This window comes from Cyphomyrmex costatus, unplaced genomic scaffold (assembly GCF_001594065.2).
Source record: "Cyphomyrmex costatus isolate MS0001 unplaced genomic scaffold, Ccosl1.0 scaffold120, whole genome shotgun sequence".
NCBI lineage: Eukaryota > Metazoa > Arthropoda > Insecta > Hymenoptera > Formicidae > Cyphomyrmex > Cyphomyrmex costatus.
Genome location: NW_017275174.1, coordinates 1,092,890 through 1,112,183, shown reverse-complemented (window position 1 = coordinate 1,112,183; position 19,294 = coordinate 1,092,890).

Sequence of the window (19,294 nt, the reverse complement as noted above, 5' to 3'; positions counted from 1 at the left end):
GCGAACGAGTGTCTTTCCCGTCATTTCAGTCTCTGTCTCTTCTTTCCTCGAGTCTCACTTCGCTTTCCTTACTGTCGCTTATCTTTCCGAAGATTGACGAAAGTTGACTTTATTACACCCGACAAAATATAAGATCCTTACACGTCACCGTAGTCGGTTAATGGACAAGACTTATACGTGTTAAATTTAACATATTACACGTCTTTTATTTATTGTATATTAAGTTAACACCTATTTTATTTATTTATCTTAAAATTCATGTTTTAAAATTTATTATTTTTATGTATTTGTTTATTCACTCATAAATTTTATTAATTTGACGCAAAGAAATATTGAATATCGATTTAAACACAAAATATTTAAATAACATAATAACATTATATTAAAATGACACTCGAATATATTAAAAATTCAACATATAAAGTTGCAAAAATAACATTTTACAAGGACTTGAGTAAATCAATCTTAACACGATGTACAAAATGTTTTTTTTTTGTATAATTAGCATTCTTCGAATTCTTTAGAAAATCCGTTTCAAAAGAAATTTTTCCATAAAACATTTGCGCTTTATGTAACCGCGAAAAAATGTAATTTTACTGTAAATCGATTTTAATGTAAATCACTTTTTTTTAAACCGATCTCAATTTTCTGCCTGTGAACGGCTAAAATACGATTTACCTTCCAATTCCATGCACTTACCGTGCACTTAAGTTAAACTGACCGCGAGTATAATAACATTCTGTAAGCTGCCAGTTGAAGTAATTATGTAACATTATTAATTTTACATAATATAAAAAAATATCATGTACTCTTATCGTAAAAATTATATATCGCAATGATATCTCTATATAATATGGCACGAGAAGTTTTGCGTTCGTTTGTACATTTTTTACTGTTGCCTGTTAGAAACGCAACTTCTATGTCTTGTCTCTAAAGAAAGTCCTAAAAGCCGACGTTTCGCGCTGTATGAACATCGCAAACTAAGTCGCCAGTAACTCAGGCGACAAAGGGAAACAAAACGCTAAAAGACGGTGCGGTCACCAGGTAGCTTTTCGCTGAACGAAATCGACAGGTGCGACCGCAGGCTAAAGCGGGGCTTGCAAACTATAGAGAAAACCGCAACCGTGTTCCAAAACCGCCGAGGACACTGCTATTATTCCTGGCCTGCGCATTTCACGTCAGTGACAAGCTCGCTCGCTCGCTCTTTCTCTTATTTGGGCTACGAGGTCTCTACCTCATCGTCGTTGTCATCGTCATCGTCGTCGTCGTCGTCGACCGGGAACCACTCGCTGCTTTCCCGACAAAGCTCCTCCGTGTTAATATTCCACCCGGGTGGAAGTTCCGTCGTGCTGTATCGCGCGACAGCGACAAAAAGTCCCGGTGCTCGGCGATCGTCGCGCTTCCCTGCCGCAAAAACTAACGACTTCCCTTTGCCAAAGGACTGCGATATTTTTGCTGGCGTAACGCAGTACCTCTTCGAAATAATACGATAAGCCCCATAGTGTCCCATGGTAAGTCCAGTACGCCTCTGTGGGACTAACGCAAAGTGCTGGTGGGAAGGTATTAACGTTCATCGTTATTGTAAGCTTAAAAAGTTCATAGAAAAGTGTCGTCAAAAAAGTTGGTTGGTACTTCGCTTTATTCTTTTTCAGCAATAAATTAACAGCGGGTGTTCACGAGAGATTATCTTATCACACACTCAGAGAAAAGTGTTTAGTATTTATGTTTATAATTGCGTTATAAAATAATTATAATTACAAACTCCATTTTTGTAACTATTACTATATACTACATTAATAATATTAATAATATAATTAATAATATTAATCTATATAAGAGTAAGCAAAGGCTAACTGCAGTTTTTAATTTATATAAAGATTATTTATTATCTATTAATAATAATTACTTTCAATCATTTTCGGTGCTAACTATATATTTTTTTGCATACAACTAAAAATGTACATAATTAATAATGTTACTAGTATTATAGCAGTAATAACTGTAAAATTGGATCTCTTAACCATAATCAATTTACCGTGTAATCATAGTCACAAGTACCAAACACTTTCCTCTTAGAGGCGAAAAGTAGATCTAGTCCAAATTTCCGTTAACTCGTTCTTTCTCCGTTGTTAGAAATTTAGCACACACGCACCATTCGCGAGCAAGATATTAACAAAGGAGGCCGATCAATTCACGGTTGTCAGAACGATCGCGATGGGAAAATACAGCATACAAAGTGACGAACGAGATGGGAAAGCATGCACACGTAGCTTTCTCCAAGTTTGTAATTAAACGACACGCGGGCATACGACAAAAGCGGCGTCGATCTGAAGGTAACGAAATAAAGCAATGGACGGACATCAAAGCTTTTCGATCGCGTAAACGAGCGCGTATAAGCGCGAAATCGTTGCGTCGCATGAAATATGCGTTAGATCGATTAACCGATTAGAATGATGTTGCAATCGCCATGAATCGCGTATCGACGCAGTTTGCATCGCGGAATTGGAATATTATTTCAAACAAAAATCATAATCGAAACACCGCATACGTAACGCGTTGAACACAACTCGGAAAGGTGGGATACTGGAACGCTATGTAAAATAATGAAGTGCTTCAGCGCGGCCGGCGTCGGAAAGATTGAAAAATAAAAACTTTCGGGCAGGCTCGCACCTGCGGCCCACCTCGCCGTAAGACGAGAGGATAAGAGGAGAAATAGCCGACAACCCGCGCGGACGTAAATAACCCACGAAGTCATGAAAAAGAACGGTAACGGTAGCCGCAATCACGGGAAGTGGCCGAGTTTCAGCAAGTTTTCCATAATCCTCCTTGCGGCTTTACCGTGCGTCTTTTACGGTCATAACAGAAAGATGAAGATCAGGAGGAGAAACAGGACATGGAATAAAGTCGGCTTTCCCGCCGGATATGTCGGAACGTGCACACCGTATATGTGCAATAAAATTTAATCACCAAACATCCTGATCTCCCAAAAACGCTCTTGGACTAGTATCTTTCCTAATATTAGACTAAAGATTAAGATTGAGATTAAATTGAAATTAAAGAAAAATTTCGAGCCACGATTCATCTAAATCCATTAGACAGAAAAAATGATAAAAGCATGAACCCTTCTTAAAATTCTGTTTTAATTAACATTATCTTTTGTAGAAGGTTCCTAACTTGTTTCTAGATAAGTATAACCGAATTGTCGTCACGACTGATCTTTTTGTTGATAATTGATGTTTATTACAAAACACAATCAAAATTTTTTCGTATAATTTTCAATGCAAGTTTAATATGGTTTGTAAGTAGAATTTATACCTTAAAAATTAATTCTTAAAAAGCCGTTTTTCCATTTTTAACGATAAAAGTGAGCTTAAATAATTATATTTCCGTTGGGACATAATTAAATGTAAATTTTGTCAATGTTTTTATATTGGCCCTCTAATAAGTGGATAATACGATGGACCGCCAGAATTTTTAATGAAAAATATTGCAGAATCATAAATCTTTGTGGTTATCATTTTAAAATAATTTTCAGAAATTTCTAAAGGTATATATCTACACACACACATATGGAACACACAGAAATGCTCATAGTAAACATTTACGAGGACAAGATCAACAAGAGTATTGCTAGGAGAACGTATTCATGAAAAGAAACTTCTGAATCTGATAACATCTTAATACATTCAGACTTTTCTATGAATTCAAGCTGTTTGGACTTCATGGAATATCTGAACAGACAAGAAAAGAAATCAAATTCTGTAAAAATATAAAAGGAACTTTACCCTTATCATATTCAATTATGTCATGATATCTTTTTACTTAAACAATTTTTCCCATTGTGAACTGTTTTAATCATGTTAAATATGTTTTATATTAAATTTATATAAAATTTTATTAAGATTAATAAATTTGTGCAATGTTAACTCAATATTACCAAAAAATAAAAATTTACACAAAAAAACAGAATGAAAATCTACGGTGAAAAATATAGTAATATATGTATCAAATGTTGAATGAAATAATTCAAATATTCGGTTAATGTAACCAAAAATAATTATAATTTTCTAAATATGTATTTAGTAAGTTTTTACTATCAGTTTAAGAAGAGTAAGAATGCTGTTTTATTTGTGCATTTTTGTTGTACGACAAATTTTTCAAGCTTGTTAATTGACTATAGAGTAGAGAGATCTGAAGACCTCTCTATCACGCACACATTTGTTGCACGACAAAAACGCACAAATGAAATAACACTCCAAGACAGCTTGAATCACCCCTCCCCTCTCTTCTCTAAAGTATAGAAAAAGTATTAAAGAGAAATGCTGAGACGACTTGCGATCAATTCTTTCTAACAGAGCACAGATGCTAAGATCAAGGAATTTATATCTGTTACGTTTATACAGAAAAAAAAAACGACGCTTTTATTTTCTGCTTGCACGGTGCGTATATCACAGACGGTAAATGGGGTCAAAGGTCAAGCATTAAACATTTAGCGCGTACTCCGCACGATAACTTTGACTGCATCCGCATCAACGTGGCTGTATCCCGGACAAAGAGCAACAATCCCGAGCGTAGATTTAACATGAAGGCAGTGCCGGAATATCGTGGCGGTCGGAATTTACGTGAAACCGAATTTCTACTGTTGCTACCCTGTACCTAATTACGCAATTCATTAACAATATATGTATTTCAAACGCGCTCACTCGGCCTCTCTTTCTCTGCCGCGTTTGAATATCATTAGTTCGTAACAATGCACCCAGATGTGTAACGTCCATCAAAATCTGTTTCTGTCGACGGCTGTGCGTGTATATTACGTCTGTAATTAAATCTGCAATGGATGCTGAATATAGATTGAAAAGCCATATCGAAACAATACTGTAAAAAAAAAAAATCACAATTGCACGACGCGCGATTTTCAGCGCACCTCGCGAACCACATCGTGCTGCGGCTACAAAGATAAACGAGCTCGTATTGACTCAGGCAAGTTATAAAGAGTTATGTTTAATTCGCCCACACAAACCTTGTTCTTGCGGGGCAAGTCAAATTTACACTCTATACACATTACACGGACGTTATTGCATACAAATAACGTACAATACAATTAAATAAAGAAAGTTATATTAACTTATTATTGTTCAAATAATATACGTTACTATGCGCTAGTTAACCAAATTCTGTTAACAAGCTTTGAAACGCATTATCATTGAATTAATTATTCATAGGAAAAACACATTATACAATTTCATCTGCAATTACTCGCATTATTATAGATAGAGGTTTATTGTGTATCATTATTGTTACATTTACATTTGCCAAGTTTTACTAATTGTAAGCTGAGTGTAACACCGTTCCAATAACATGTTGCAAAATCAGGATACCGGCAATACCGCTAATACTTTGCAATTCCCTTTGTACCGAGATGACGGATATCACGAAGCTGATTGGCTACACGACTGAACATTGTGGACATTGCTCGTCGGCTTTGGCACGAATTCCGGTTGACGGTTTGATTGCGAGCGTAGTCCGATCCGGCTAACTTACAACGTTATCTAGAACTTTGTTCGGTGCCGATGAAATGAAATAAGCTCAACTGGGAAATCCCTCTCGCTCTTTGTCTTTCTCTCATATTCTCTATCACTCTCTTGCTACGACCCTACATTGAAAAGCAAACGGCATATCCCAACATTTCCATTGGGTGTGACATTCAAACTTGAAGCGAAGTTATCCATAGTGTACTGCAGGAAAACTGAGCTTATTTAAACATTCATGATTCCTGAGTATACATGGAATAGACTTACTTTAAGATCACCGCATTGTTTCTGAAACTTTTCTGTGTTAGCTTCTAGATTATTACATTATAAGTTTATTAAGTGTAATTAATAGTAATACATGGAAATAAAACGAAAGAGAGAGAGAGAGAGAGAACGATTTTGCTCAAGTATTCCAAAATTTAGCTTATGGTTACAAAGGTATAAATAATTTTGTTGTATATTATATCAAAATAATGATGTAGGTTCATACTAGTTGCTTGAATGTTAACATTTTTTTGTATTATATAAGAATTATTTATTATAATTATTGAATTAAAAATTTGCAAATTAAAAACAGTGAAAGAAAGAGAAAAGTCTGATAACAACATCAAATATTGAATGAAATTATTTCACTCAATATAGTAGTTATCAGCAGATATCTTCGTCTTTTTTTTAACTCTATTCCAGTGTACTAATGAAAAAAGAAAAACGAATTATCCAATCATTTCAATACAATAGTGATAGCGAAATTTCGGAAACAATACAAATGATCCTATATATTATAGCTGTGAATACTGCGATAGAAGTACAATAGTTTTCGAAAATTAAATTTCTATCTTGTTGGATTTCTCGGTGGATCATGTTAATAACTATTGTACCGCGCAAAAGGTACGATAAAACCATTTCAAAAGGCCGAAGTCCGGTTTAAGGGAGATTTCAAAACGCATAATATCGCTATTCTAATACGTCATATAATATGGATCGATTGACGGTCTGTTGCACAGGCTGGGAGAGAAGTATAACAATCGATATCGTTAATCGCGGACGGGAACTTCTTACAAAGGATGAATGCACCAAAAGATGAACACAATGGGCAGATAAGTAGATGGCTTCGTGCTTATATAACTCCCCCTCGATTACGCTATTATGCTACTCCGTTAGATATAGGCTCTGTCGGTTTCAGAATAATGTTATTGAAGCAGCAAGGTTAATTAGCAACGCGGCAATCCGCGCGAATATCAAAATATGCGATGTAATTAATAAATAACTTGATAAATAATAAAATTAAATGAGTCTTATAGATTCAGTGTTTTAGTGTCAGCACCGCGGAGGGTTAATGTCACACAAAAGCGGGTCCTCACGCACGTTTTTGTCTGCTAAGAAACAATTTCATCAGCATATGCTCCGCGTCGCTCTCGGAAACGGATCGTTCTAAATTAAGAAGCCGACATGCGGAAATAAACTTGCCTCCGCTACGGCAAAGCGGCGCTCTATCAGCCCCGGGGGTTGATACGGTCTCTGGTTTCTATTGGCAACGCGATATGGAGTTCACGTCGAATCCGCAGTATCCATAACGGGAGCATGATCCTTTCGAGACTGGTAAATTGAAGCCGAGATACGCAAGACCGGATCGCTTTTCCAAATTGAATTTTCCGCGGTGCTTAAACGTTCTTCCTCGTTCTGCGTTTCCCTACAGCGACAGACTAAAATCACTGAAACGTCCGCCTGTATGGCGGTATGTTTTCATCTCCGGGAATAACATCGTCGGCTTCGTCTCAGCTGACGGTACGAGCTATTTATGTGGAAGAGCGTCGCAGATGCAAACTTCAGAAGCAACAAATTGAGGTAAGACGTAAATATAAATTAGTGCGGCTTTATCTACTTTAATGATAATATTTATAATGATAATGCTGCAACGTGGATTGTAGAAATACGCTACCACACACGTAAAAAACGGTTTCGCCAAAGTATTTCAAAATTTAGTTAGATACACAAATCTGAAAATAATTTTATTTTTTATTAAAATCAATTTTAAATCTTTCAACAAAATCATCCTTTCCGTACGTGACTATTTGAACTCAAGAATGAAATCTGCACAATTCTTTAGCAAATTGACTTTATTTGTCACAATTGATTATGACGGTCGCTCATAAAGGTCGATGAACGCGCGAATAAGTTTAATTTGATTTTAATCGTCAGAAAAACGTTCTTTCCATTTACCAGAGGTAAGACATTGGTTTAATAAATGCCATCAAAAGCAACATCGAATCGGATAGCACTTCGAATATGTCCTCGTCCATCGTCCCGTCACGTCCATCCATATAAACGTCAAGAGAAATTAATCAATGATAGGACGGCTACGTATGCTGACCCATAGACGAACCTGTATGCTTGTGCATCAGTAGTAAATATGAATAACGGGTCAGACTTATCGGCACTGCGACACTCTCGCGGTCTCGCATTGAAAGACCTCTATGTTTACCAAGATTTCCTGGCGAGTATTCAATTAACCCGAGTAAACTATTCAAAATTTATGTAAGTTATAACACATACGTCAAACACCGACAAAAATCGGAATCCAATCTTATATTATTGCTCAATAAACGACAGAAACAGTTTAAATTAACTTTATACGATCTCCTCGACATTTCTATTTCGTAATACAAATTGAAATCGATATTTCTGTAAACAAATAAACGATATAATAATGTTATTATCAATGCAATCAATATATGTTACATTTAAGAATAAGTTCGATCTAATGTGCTGATTTTTATCTGGCGATAGATTCGATTCAAGTACATTTTTAAAAACTGTTTGCATTTCTCGTACTAAGAATTATTAAGCATTAATAAATTAGTAGAATTATATAGACTTACATCCCCTATTTTGGATGTAAAGCTTGTCTATGTTTTCTGCGAATTTCTGATAACTAGTACGCTCGTATACATTACTCTGTATAAGTAATGCACTTTGCCTGGTTAGGCTTCCGTGCGTACACATATACACGGACATGCTCGCACATATCACTGTGAACCGAAGGGTCCACCCCGCTCTCACGTCTGAGTGCGGAGAGGTCCGCATAATCCGTGGTCTGGTCCAGATCAAAGCCAAGTCCCGCGTAATATATTCTCTATGAATAACTCACGTCGAGACGTGGAAGACGGTATCCCGCGCCGTGACCTTTTCTTCACCACCTTTCTCGCATTTCAAATCGAAAATTGTGTAACTGGAGAACCAACACGGTAATACGAAACGAGAAAATTAAACGGTGAAAACGCTCGCTCCGTAGGGACCGCTGTTACCGCATACTTCTCTATCGGAGAATATAAAATAAACTAGTGACTAGGGAGACGTTGGCGATAGTTTAATATTATTGGTCGTCGTTATTAGATCGATATTTATAAACAGAAAAACACAACCTTAGCATATAACATTCCTCGATAAATAAAATAACCACAAGTATAAAATGCTTTAAAAATTGACGTAAACGTTCTACATCTAACAAGAAATAGAACAAAAAACAGTTTTATTGAAACATGATATGTATTTATAAATCAAGAATATATTTATAAATAAATAAGGGAAGGACACCGAATATATATATATATATATATACTGTCACAAGTCCAGTTTTTGGTATCTAATAATATTTTTATACGTAAACTCTAAAGACCTCTTTTAGTTATATAAATAGCGTGCTTAAACTTAAAACTACTTAAAGTATAGAAACGCAATTATAAATTAAAAGTGAAATAATAATACCATAATTAAGTTGATCGTCGATTTAATAATGATGCTATTTATACTTTAAAAAAGAACTCACTGCGAAAAATGTTACCTCAAATCAACGATTAATTTAATTGTAATTATTATTTCTCTTTCAACTTGAGTTTATTATGTTTGAAGTCCAGTAGTAATCGGCGCATGATTTATATAATTAAAAGATGTATTTAAAACTTACATAAAAAATATAATATTATTATTATAGACATCAAGATCTAATCTCTTCATAATTATTTTTATAATTTTTCATAATTTATTTTTATAATTTTAATATTATACAATTTTAATATTTTGTTAGTCTTCCCTTTTAATTTTTATAAATATAACTTTATATAAACGTATTCCTTAATTATTTCTAAACTGAGGTTATATTACTCCTCGGTAGTATCAGTTCCTGATTGGCACGTAAAGTGTAGTTATCGCGCAAAGTGCTCGACGCTGCGAATTGTCCTCGCGTTGGTTTATTCAGGCACGACTTTATTGTAGAAACAAAAGGTTGGAAGAAACCAACTTCATTAAGATGCCGGTTAACCGGGAAAATGCGGACAGAGGGCTTAAGCCGTCCACAACGGCGCTAAATAAGCCGGAGCGCTCGGACAATATGGAGGGTGATGGGGTACCTCGAAATGGGTTTGCCTGCACGGCTTAAACGGTAATTACGTCTCGGCGCATAATGCGTACATTTGTATCTATTAGTCGACAGCAGCAACAATGACAGCGCCTCGCGCAGTTCTAAGACCGCGACATTAATCATCGTAACGCGCTGTCGCGCGAAAACGCGACACTGATAGGAATCTCGAAACAGAATGACTTGATAGTTTTCCAGTTGTTCAAGTTTCAACTGTTCGCTGTTGCAAGTGGTGCATATCGATCTTATGTCGATTACTATAAGTAAGGTTGCCGCATCGTTAAACACTCCAACGACGAAACGACGCTTATTATCGTTACATTGTATCGTACTGTCAATTTATTGAGAAGCATAATAAACTATAGCTTTGGCCGAAAGTATTTGGTACCTTATCATTATTTAATCATTATTTAACGTTTTAGCTTAAACATTGATATATCTTTTGTTTTAAGAACCTATGCATAATGCTAATAACTAGGAAATAATATAGGGAGAGGTAATAGAATTTCAGATAAATAAAAAATATAGATACCTTTTAGATAGATAATACTTTCGGCTAAAGTTGTACTTTATTAGAGGATGTTTATTAAAATCTGATAAAAAGTTCCCTCAGAATTCCTAGATTTTTCAGGTATTGTTCAAAATTCCAGGTAAGATTAGAACATTTTTTAATGCAATTATAAAATAAATTAAAGTGCAAGCAATGCAAACAAATGTATTGAAAATTAGCAGAAAACATAGGTTTAACGAGACAATATTAATATAAATAAATATTATTTTCTACAATTAAACATACAGCACAGAGAGAAAAAATTTACTGTGAGCGCTAATTCTATGCCATGACGGCAAATTTATTTGCGTATACAGGGATGGAAACAACTCAAAACATTTATTGAATTATTTCGGAGTGACTTGATAGTTTTCCAATTAGATTATAGAAAGTGTAGTCGCCACCATTGTTGCAAGTGGCACGTAATATCTATAAAAGGTTGCTGCAAAAAAAAGGATGCTGCACCGTTAAATATTCTAACGATACTGATGAAGGAACGCTGCTAATTTATTATTACTAAGCACAAACTCCGCATCATAACATAAATTTATTAATTTCGCACGGTGAATACGCTTGTTTTATTGTCTCACTAAGAGATTACACCGAAATCAATGTGTCGCTATCTGTCGCGTATTACGTACGTTTATTGCGCGTCGTAAATCCACGCGGAGTCTAGCCATTTACTCTAGTCGAGATAATTTTATGATATTTCTCGTGCGATTTTACAGCCCGTCCCGTCCTGATTCGTCTCACGTCCGATTAATTTGATTGCGACGGTGACGAGAACCGCGCACGATCGGATGAAGTTTCTTATTCGTCCTCGGTTTATAATTGCGATGAGTTTATTACAATCGACATCACGATCACGACGGCGAAACTCTCACCACGTTCGCTAATCCGACCCTACGTTCATCGCTCTAGCTAAGATATTCGCCCGCGTGGAGAAACGTCTCGCGTATAATCCGAGCAGGAGTCACGGCGTTAAGTGACACGGAATTCAATGTTGAACGAAAGCCCGGTAGCGGCGGTAACGAAGTCTTTATAGCCATCCCATCGCACCATCGTCGGCATGGGGCGTTAATTAATGCGTTAACGAAGAGGGTGCCCACCCCTGCCGAGGCAGTAAAATCGGTATAAACATTTACGGTCCCCAGAAAGGATATCCGATTACGTCGAAGAACTTGGAGACGTATTTACTCGGAACTGTATGAACAGTTGATAACTGAAGTAACGTAAGACGCTTATCTAATTGTAATGTAGACAGACGGTATGTTAATTCTGTATAAAGAAAAAGATAGAGATTTACCTTTTTTCCTAAAGTTAATCAAAAGTACGAATAATTTCTTTATAACGCTCAAATATGAATACTGCGTATATAAACATTTCTGTAAAGTAATCTCATTCTATGTTACCTTAGAAAATAATGACACTCTCTGGGAATTTTAAGGGATTTTATGATAATTTCATAACACTAGTTCATAATGCGAAGTTATGTGCAGTATCATAGTTTCTTACTTTCATAGACATAATGAGAATAGACTACGTTTTCCTATTATGAAGTTATCTCATTATCGGTTTAGAAAAAGTAAGATAACTTTAATCATACCGCTTTCTCTCTCTCTCTCTCTTAATTTTTATCATTTTCAACATCCTTCTGATTTCTTGGTTACTCCAAAGATTGCTCTGTCCGTGTTCGCGCCTAACATATCCTGGAAAACTAAAGGAATTATATAGTTCCACGGCGTTGAGTGACGGATCTATACAGCGCTCACGACGAACGAAATTAAGCCTCGCAGCTTATTAAGTTCGTCGGCGCCGTAGGGCCTTGCAAATTTGCACCCTTGTGAGCCTATGAGGGCCGCAAGCTCCTACCCAGCCGATTTTCATTTTGCACGCGAGTGACTTTGCTCCCTCGATCTGCCCTCGAAGCAGTCAACCTCTAAAGACGATGTAATTTTGCGCCAAAATTGTTTGTACATCGTGAAAAGTAACGCTGTATAAAACGATGTATGAAAATTATACCATCTAACGAAATTTCTTAGGTTGGAAGATTTATCCCGTTAGCTCTCTTTTGCACTATCTCTATCTGAGATTATTAATATATGAAATTAAAATAAAAGTTTAAAACGAGAGATCGTATTGTTAGAATAAAATCGCGTTATAGCAAAACAAATACCTCTTGTTTCTCCAAACAAAGCTTTTTCCATGAATTTTTGAATGATGAAAAATCCTAAAATAACGGTCGATTGATATATTTAATAAATGTTTTTCAAACTACAATAACAGGATTTAGTTGCGTAGTGAATCGGAAGGATAACTGTTAAATTTAATAATACAGTTGTTACTGTCGTATATTGTTCGAGCATTGCCAATTATTGTGAAGAGCAAAATGGAGGAATGTTCGAACTGTGGATTTTCACAGATGAATAGCGCATACCGAAGTTAAATCGTTTAACAAGCGTTCCCGCCACTCGACCGCTAATTTTTCTCATGGACGGTACGAAGCAAGGATTATTAAGGGATATATGGCCAAATTGCGCGATATTTCGGATTGGCTTGGAAAGTTTCCAGCTAAGAGCGATGTAGAAATGAGCTCGAATTACTTGCCAGTGTATCGCAAAAGTTGAAATCATGTCGGTGTTGTTGTTCGCCTCGAGAACGAACGAGTGCACTCTTATTAGACGCGATAAAAAGACTTTGCAAGCAACGACGATAGCAGTGGCTTAATAATAATGCACTGTACATTACTTGTACATAAAAATATCAACTAATAATACGTGTCTATACATTTGCTTTTGCTAATCTCGCTACGTGATATCTGAAAAATTCATATGAGAGTCGATAAAATCCGTATCAAATTTTGTTAGAATATTGCGAAATATCAAGAACATTTCTGTACAAGGTGGCGGACAAAATGTCATTTACTTTATATACATTTATAACATATCTATATTTTTAACAAAATTGATGCAAATTTGATACAGAGTAATTAATTGATAAAACTTACTAAAAATTAGATAATTAAATATATGTGGTATGACATTTCGCGTCATATTTGTATATTTTTGGCAAACGGAAAAGCTATGAAATGTTTCTCTTTTACATTTGATATAAAATTCCAAGAAATTTCAACAACTTTTTTTATACTTAGATAAATTATCAAATTTTTCGAAAAACTTTTAATACCGAAGATGAGAATGACATTTGGAAAAATGTTTTGATTTGTTTGTACTTCTTGTACTGACCATATGAATAAGAATTTAGATATACTTAGCTTCTCCGTCATGTAAGTCGTGTTCTACAAGTGCAATAAAGATAATCCATTATCATAGGGATGTGCTTTAATTAGTGGACGATTTGTGAGGATGTTAAGACAGTCGGCAACGCGAAACGGAGTAGATATGCTTTACGTTCAACAGAGGGAGAGCTTCGTTTCGGGTACATCAGGATCAGCGAGAGAAGCGGACCCTGAATCTTTCATGAAGAGGTCCAGTCCCTTTTAATGTGCATGTTAGGTGGCGGTCGCTGATGCGATCTATGTACCCGTATACATAATGTGCATGTATGAATATAGCAATGTACAAGTCCCTTCCAGTGTATCACATCCTTATACATGAGACACAGATCCTGACTGTTCTGATTATGGATCCCAAGATAGGATTCTTGCCGCTTGCGATTAATGCGTACATTTTTTATTCACCGCAAAGAGCCATGACTTGACCTCAAGATTTACATACTTCGCGAAACATTCCAAGACTTCTCGCAAGAACTTTTTTACATGTAAATTATCAAATTCCTTGGAAATGTCAAAGACGAGAACTGCACTAAGAAAAATGTTTTAATTTGATCTGAACTCTATAGATCTTAGTACTTAAATAATATTTCGGTACGTGAATTTATAGATAGTTGTGCACTGCGCGTCAAGACAATTTTCGATTTTAAAACGCGGTCCTGAAGCTGAAACTTGAAATAGTAATATCACAAATTAAATTGACAAGCAATTTAATGATGCTAATAAGAATATCTTAAAAAGTTAATTTTATCAGCTTCATCAGCACGAAGCAGGTGCTTGACGAAGCCAGTATAAACGAAACAAATCCACGGTATCTCTTCGACTTCCACAAACAATCGATAAAGTATTTGTAGAGAATCTTTGATGAGTACAGCGATCAGCTTTGTACGCAGGTTTCGCAAGCGGATAATCAACGCCCATTATGTCGTCAACGCTGTCATTATCGTCACCGTCATCGCTATCGACTTCTTCGATGCTGTCATGAACGTCACCGTCCTCACCGTCGTCGTATCTAATCCGTTAATGACTATTGTTGTGTATCAAGGGGAGGAATCATCCCTTAGTGCCGACGTGACCCCAACAACCTAACCCAGACTGACCTGAATTATCTGACTATATACGCGGCCAGGCCGAGGTGGACGTATGTCCGTTAAGCTTCTCCTACCCGTTCCTACGTATCTGCACTAATCTGGAGAGAAAATCGGCTCTCTCGCTAATCGATCAGCGAGCTTACGCCATCAGTCCGTATCATCACCTTGCGTGTGAAAATACGTATATCAGTATTGAGAAGAGCCATTAAATGGTGGGTATGACCCGTCATGAAGTAAACATCTAATAATAAATCACATTTTTAATCTCTCTCTCTCTCTCTCTCTCTCTAAAAGCAGATATTTAGTTTAGTAAAATACCGAAATAAAATAATTTTCTTTAGTAAAATACAGCAATTAGAGTTATATTGTTCGATAAATAACGATTGTCGTAATCCCGAACAAGTATTTATCGCATTAATGCAAAATGGAGAGGCAAGCTGGCCGCTTGACCGGTGACTACTCCATCATGGATGAATCGGCATTATTCAGGCCAACAAAGCGAACGAAATTCAATCGCTCTATCGAATCCGTATGACCCGTAAACCTCATTCCTGTTATCGTCCAATCGGAAACAGGTCCACGCGACGTCGTTCATGTTCGAAGGCCCGTCGAGGATTCTCAAACTGCTAAACGATGTTTCGTTGTCACGAATAACAAACACATTTCAAGTAGTGGGCAAAGGCTTTTGCATATACAACGCGAACAAAAGGGAGGGAGTATCAAACGGTTAATTAACGATTCGAGGAGATTAATGATGGATTTCGAAAGCGCCAATATCGATTCGGCAAAGCCCTCGAAATCAAGAGACCATCGCGAGAGAACTGACACGAGAGGAAAGAATTGGTAAAAGATTGAAAGTATTCGATGAATGGAAAGTAATTGAAGACTTTTTCATAAAAACCATACACAAAAAATAAATCTAGAAAGTAAAATTTTCAGGAAATAAAATTTTTCATCTTCAAATTATCATTCAAATTTATTATATAAATTTGGTAATTTTTCTCCAGATATATAATAGATAAGAAAGTCTTATATATAATAATATAGAAGACCTACGTAAGATAATCACATTCTCTTTTCTTCTTTTTTCTTTTCTATTTTAAGTGCAAGAAAATTAATCGGAAAGAAATTTTTTATCATGCTTTGATTTAATATAATTATTAACTTCGACTGATTTATAATTCATTTACGTTTACGCGCGTATTTACTTTTGAGTTTTATAATTTACATTAATTTAGTTAATGTTTTTAGTGTATTAAAGAGATGAAAATTATTTATTAAATGGATATTGTTTAACATATTTTCTTTCTTTTATAATAACTACTTTATGAATCTATAAATATGCAATTCCATTGAAAATTCTCTATAAAAACTTTTTTATTAAATAACATCTTTATTTTTAAAAAATACCATCAAAATAAACTTGCTTATTCAATTTGTAACACACTTGTTTAGTTTCTACCTTTTTTCAGAAAATTGTGAGTAAATCCTTGTTCGTAATATTCTAAAATGCCAATACAGAAAACAGTCAATAATACGTAATATATTGTTAATAATATTGATTTTTAATTGAAATGTGAAAACATTCCAGATAATCATTTAAGTAACAAAAATTATGATGCATTAAATAATTTCTTCCGAATTAATGTATCGATAAATGAGCAAATAGTTAATGAAGAAATAAGGTTAGACGATCCGAAAGAGAAATACAGTCCGCGCGTGTTCTGTGCAAAGACAAGGAAATGATGGTAGGGTTGTAGCAAAGAAGAGAGCCTCGAGCGATCAGGTGATCAGCATGAGACCTCCGTAGCTGCTTTATCGTGACATACACAAACGCATCGACGACCGATGCATTGTTATCAAACACACAGGTGAATATCGATGCGACGAATCTCGATGAACCGTGTCGGTACGCGACGTGGCACTAGCCACTAGCCACCGTGTCGGACTCGTTTTCATGGTTTTCACATATGTTACTTGGTCTGCCGGCACGTGAGTTCATCGCGGATAACGTTTCGCCGAACGCGACGACGAAAATGTTCGCTATTATTTCGCGACGCGTCGGTGCGGACGAAGGATGCTGATGTGGTCCGCAATCGGACGTGTAATTGGATGAATAAGCGTACATCTAACGACGATTAAACATGAATATCGCTCGTGAGTGAAAACAATGTATGTTCGAACAAGGCTAATATATATTATTCAATCAAAGAGTCATCTGAAAGCATTAAAAAACAAGTAAAACAGCTAAATTTAAAATTACGTATTTTTGTAAAAAAAATGATTGCAAAGTAATGTTTAAAAGCTTTTAAAGCTTGAAACCTTAACTTTTAATATTTTAAATTCCGTATCTCTGTAATATAACAATAATTTTATTAAAAACGGCACTAATTTAAAAGGAACTTTAAAAAATTGAAGAGTAAATTAATTTTATAAGGTGTATGCAAAAATAAAATTTTTTCTGTAAATTTCTTTAATCGTAAAATATAACATCTCCTTAAAATACGTGTTTAATCATGACGCTACGGTATTTTTCACTGAGTTATTACGATTCAAAATTGGTAGTGCAGTTTTATAGATCTTTTTTCTATAAAATCTTATCTGCTGTTGTAGCAAAATTCTATCGTAATAATTTCTGCTACCTGCTCTCCTGTAAAATATTTTCCTGGGTTATCTTTCTTAAAAAATTGGAAGCACTTTCAGTATAAAGATTTTACTTTTCTAAATTTACTATGCACGTAATTATTGCGAATGCATTTGCATTCGTCATTCGATAATGATATCGTGATAATTAGTAACAACTTCACGACAATGAATTCGCGTCGATTCGTTACAACTTCGTGACAATTAAAATTTTAACTGTCGTGAAGTTGTCACGAATTATCACGATATCGTTATCGAATGACAAATGCATTTGCAATAATTACACGCACAGTAAATCCAGAAAATTAAATTTAGAGAAGTAAAACTTTTAAAGAAGTAAATTTAGAATAAAATTTTTATACCGAAAAGTGCTTCCATTTCTTTTTTGAAATACCAAGAAAACAACTTTCAGACATACATAACTCATACTTTATCTCGATGAATCTAGGTCTTTGGATATTTATTGGCGAAAACAAAATTAGAAAAAATTAATCTGTTTCTAAAAAATCTTACAGACGGACGACCGGACCAGCATTGTGAAATTATAAAATAATTAGCTATTATAATATTTAATAAATACTGACCCTTCGGTGCTACTCTATATTATTATGTATAAATATCGCATAAACGTATAACAAATTTTTTTTAATCAAAACTCTAAGCATAAAAATAACATTAATAGATATCTTCATTAATAAAGGAATTGTATCATATAAGTAAAAGAAACCTCGGATTTGTTGTAATAAGAATGATATCGAACGACTAACAATAAGTGTATTTTAATAATAATAATTCAAATTTGTGAATGCAATACAAAGGAAAGCTTGAAATGCTTTTAATAGATTTTTAACTAAGTGCAGCGTTCAATAGAACCCACCATCAGTTCCGAAGAGTAAATCGTACTGTACTTCGTGCTCAGTTTCCTTAGAATATTCTAATCCGAGAGGTTTACATCGTACGTACGCAGCTCGAATGTAGCCTGATAATTTGCTAGGCAAACGGCGTTGAGGTGTTACCAATGTCTAACGCGAAATCCGGCTTTGCGCGCGTGTTAGATCGGTGCCTAACGAGCAGACGATTCGCCTCGCTACGACGTGTGTTACTCCGCGAAATACTCGCAGGAATACTCGGTGAGTATCGATAGCGTAAATACTCACAGTATCGCGCCGCACGACATATATCGGACGGCCACTTCGTCGCGGCAAAATAGCCGCAATTACGCGATCTACGCGTAATCCGTTAAGTCCCTGACACAATATTCCACGTTATTATAGCAAGGAAGGGGCAATTATCGCGACCGCGCGGCTTAATCCTCGGCTGCTCGATAGCGTTTGCACGTGCCGCGCGCTATTCCGTTTGTTATGTTATTCATTAGCTGTGCCTAGCAAGCCCCAAATTATACAGGCTCCTCTGTCTCTCCCCCGCCCACTCCTTCACGACTTACGGTCGTCTGCGTATATAACCCGGGCCTTTGAATCGTATTTGCCCACGCATACGTTTAAGCGCTTCCGACGCTTTGACCGAGGTGGTACCGGTGCCGATTAGCCGAGCTTTCCGTGAAACCTTGAATACCGTCGCGGCTTCCGCTGTTTCCGCCCGATGCTGCAACGGATAAAACGTTAAACGGCTTGGGGCTCGTTAGACCGCGATATATCCTCACGTTTGGGAAAGAGAAAATTCTCCCCACGGGAGCGAGAGAGAATGCGCGCGTTTTAACGCTGCTCTCGAAAACTTTGAATAACAGACTGTTGTTGGTCTGTTAACCCCCCCCCC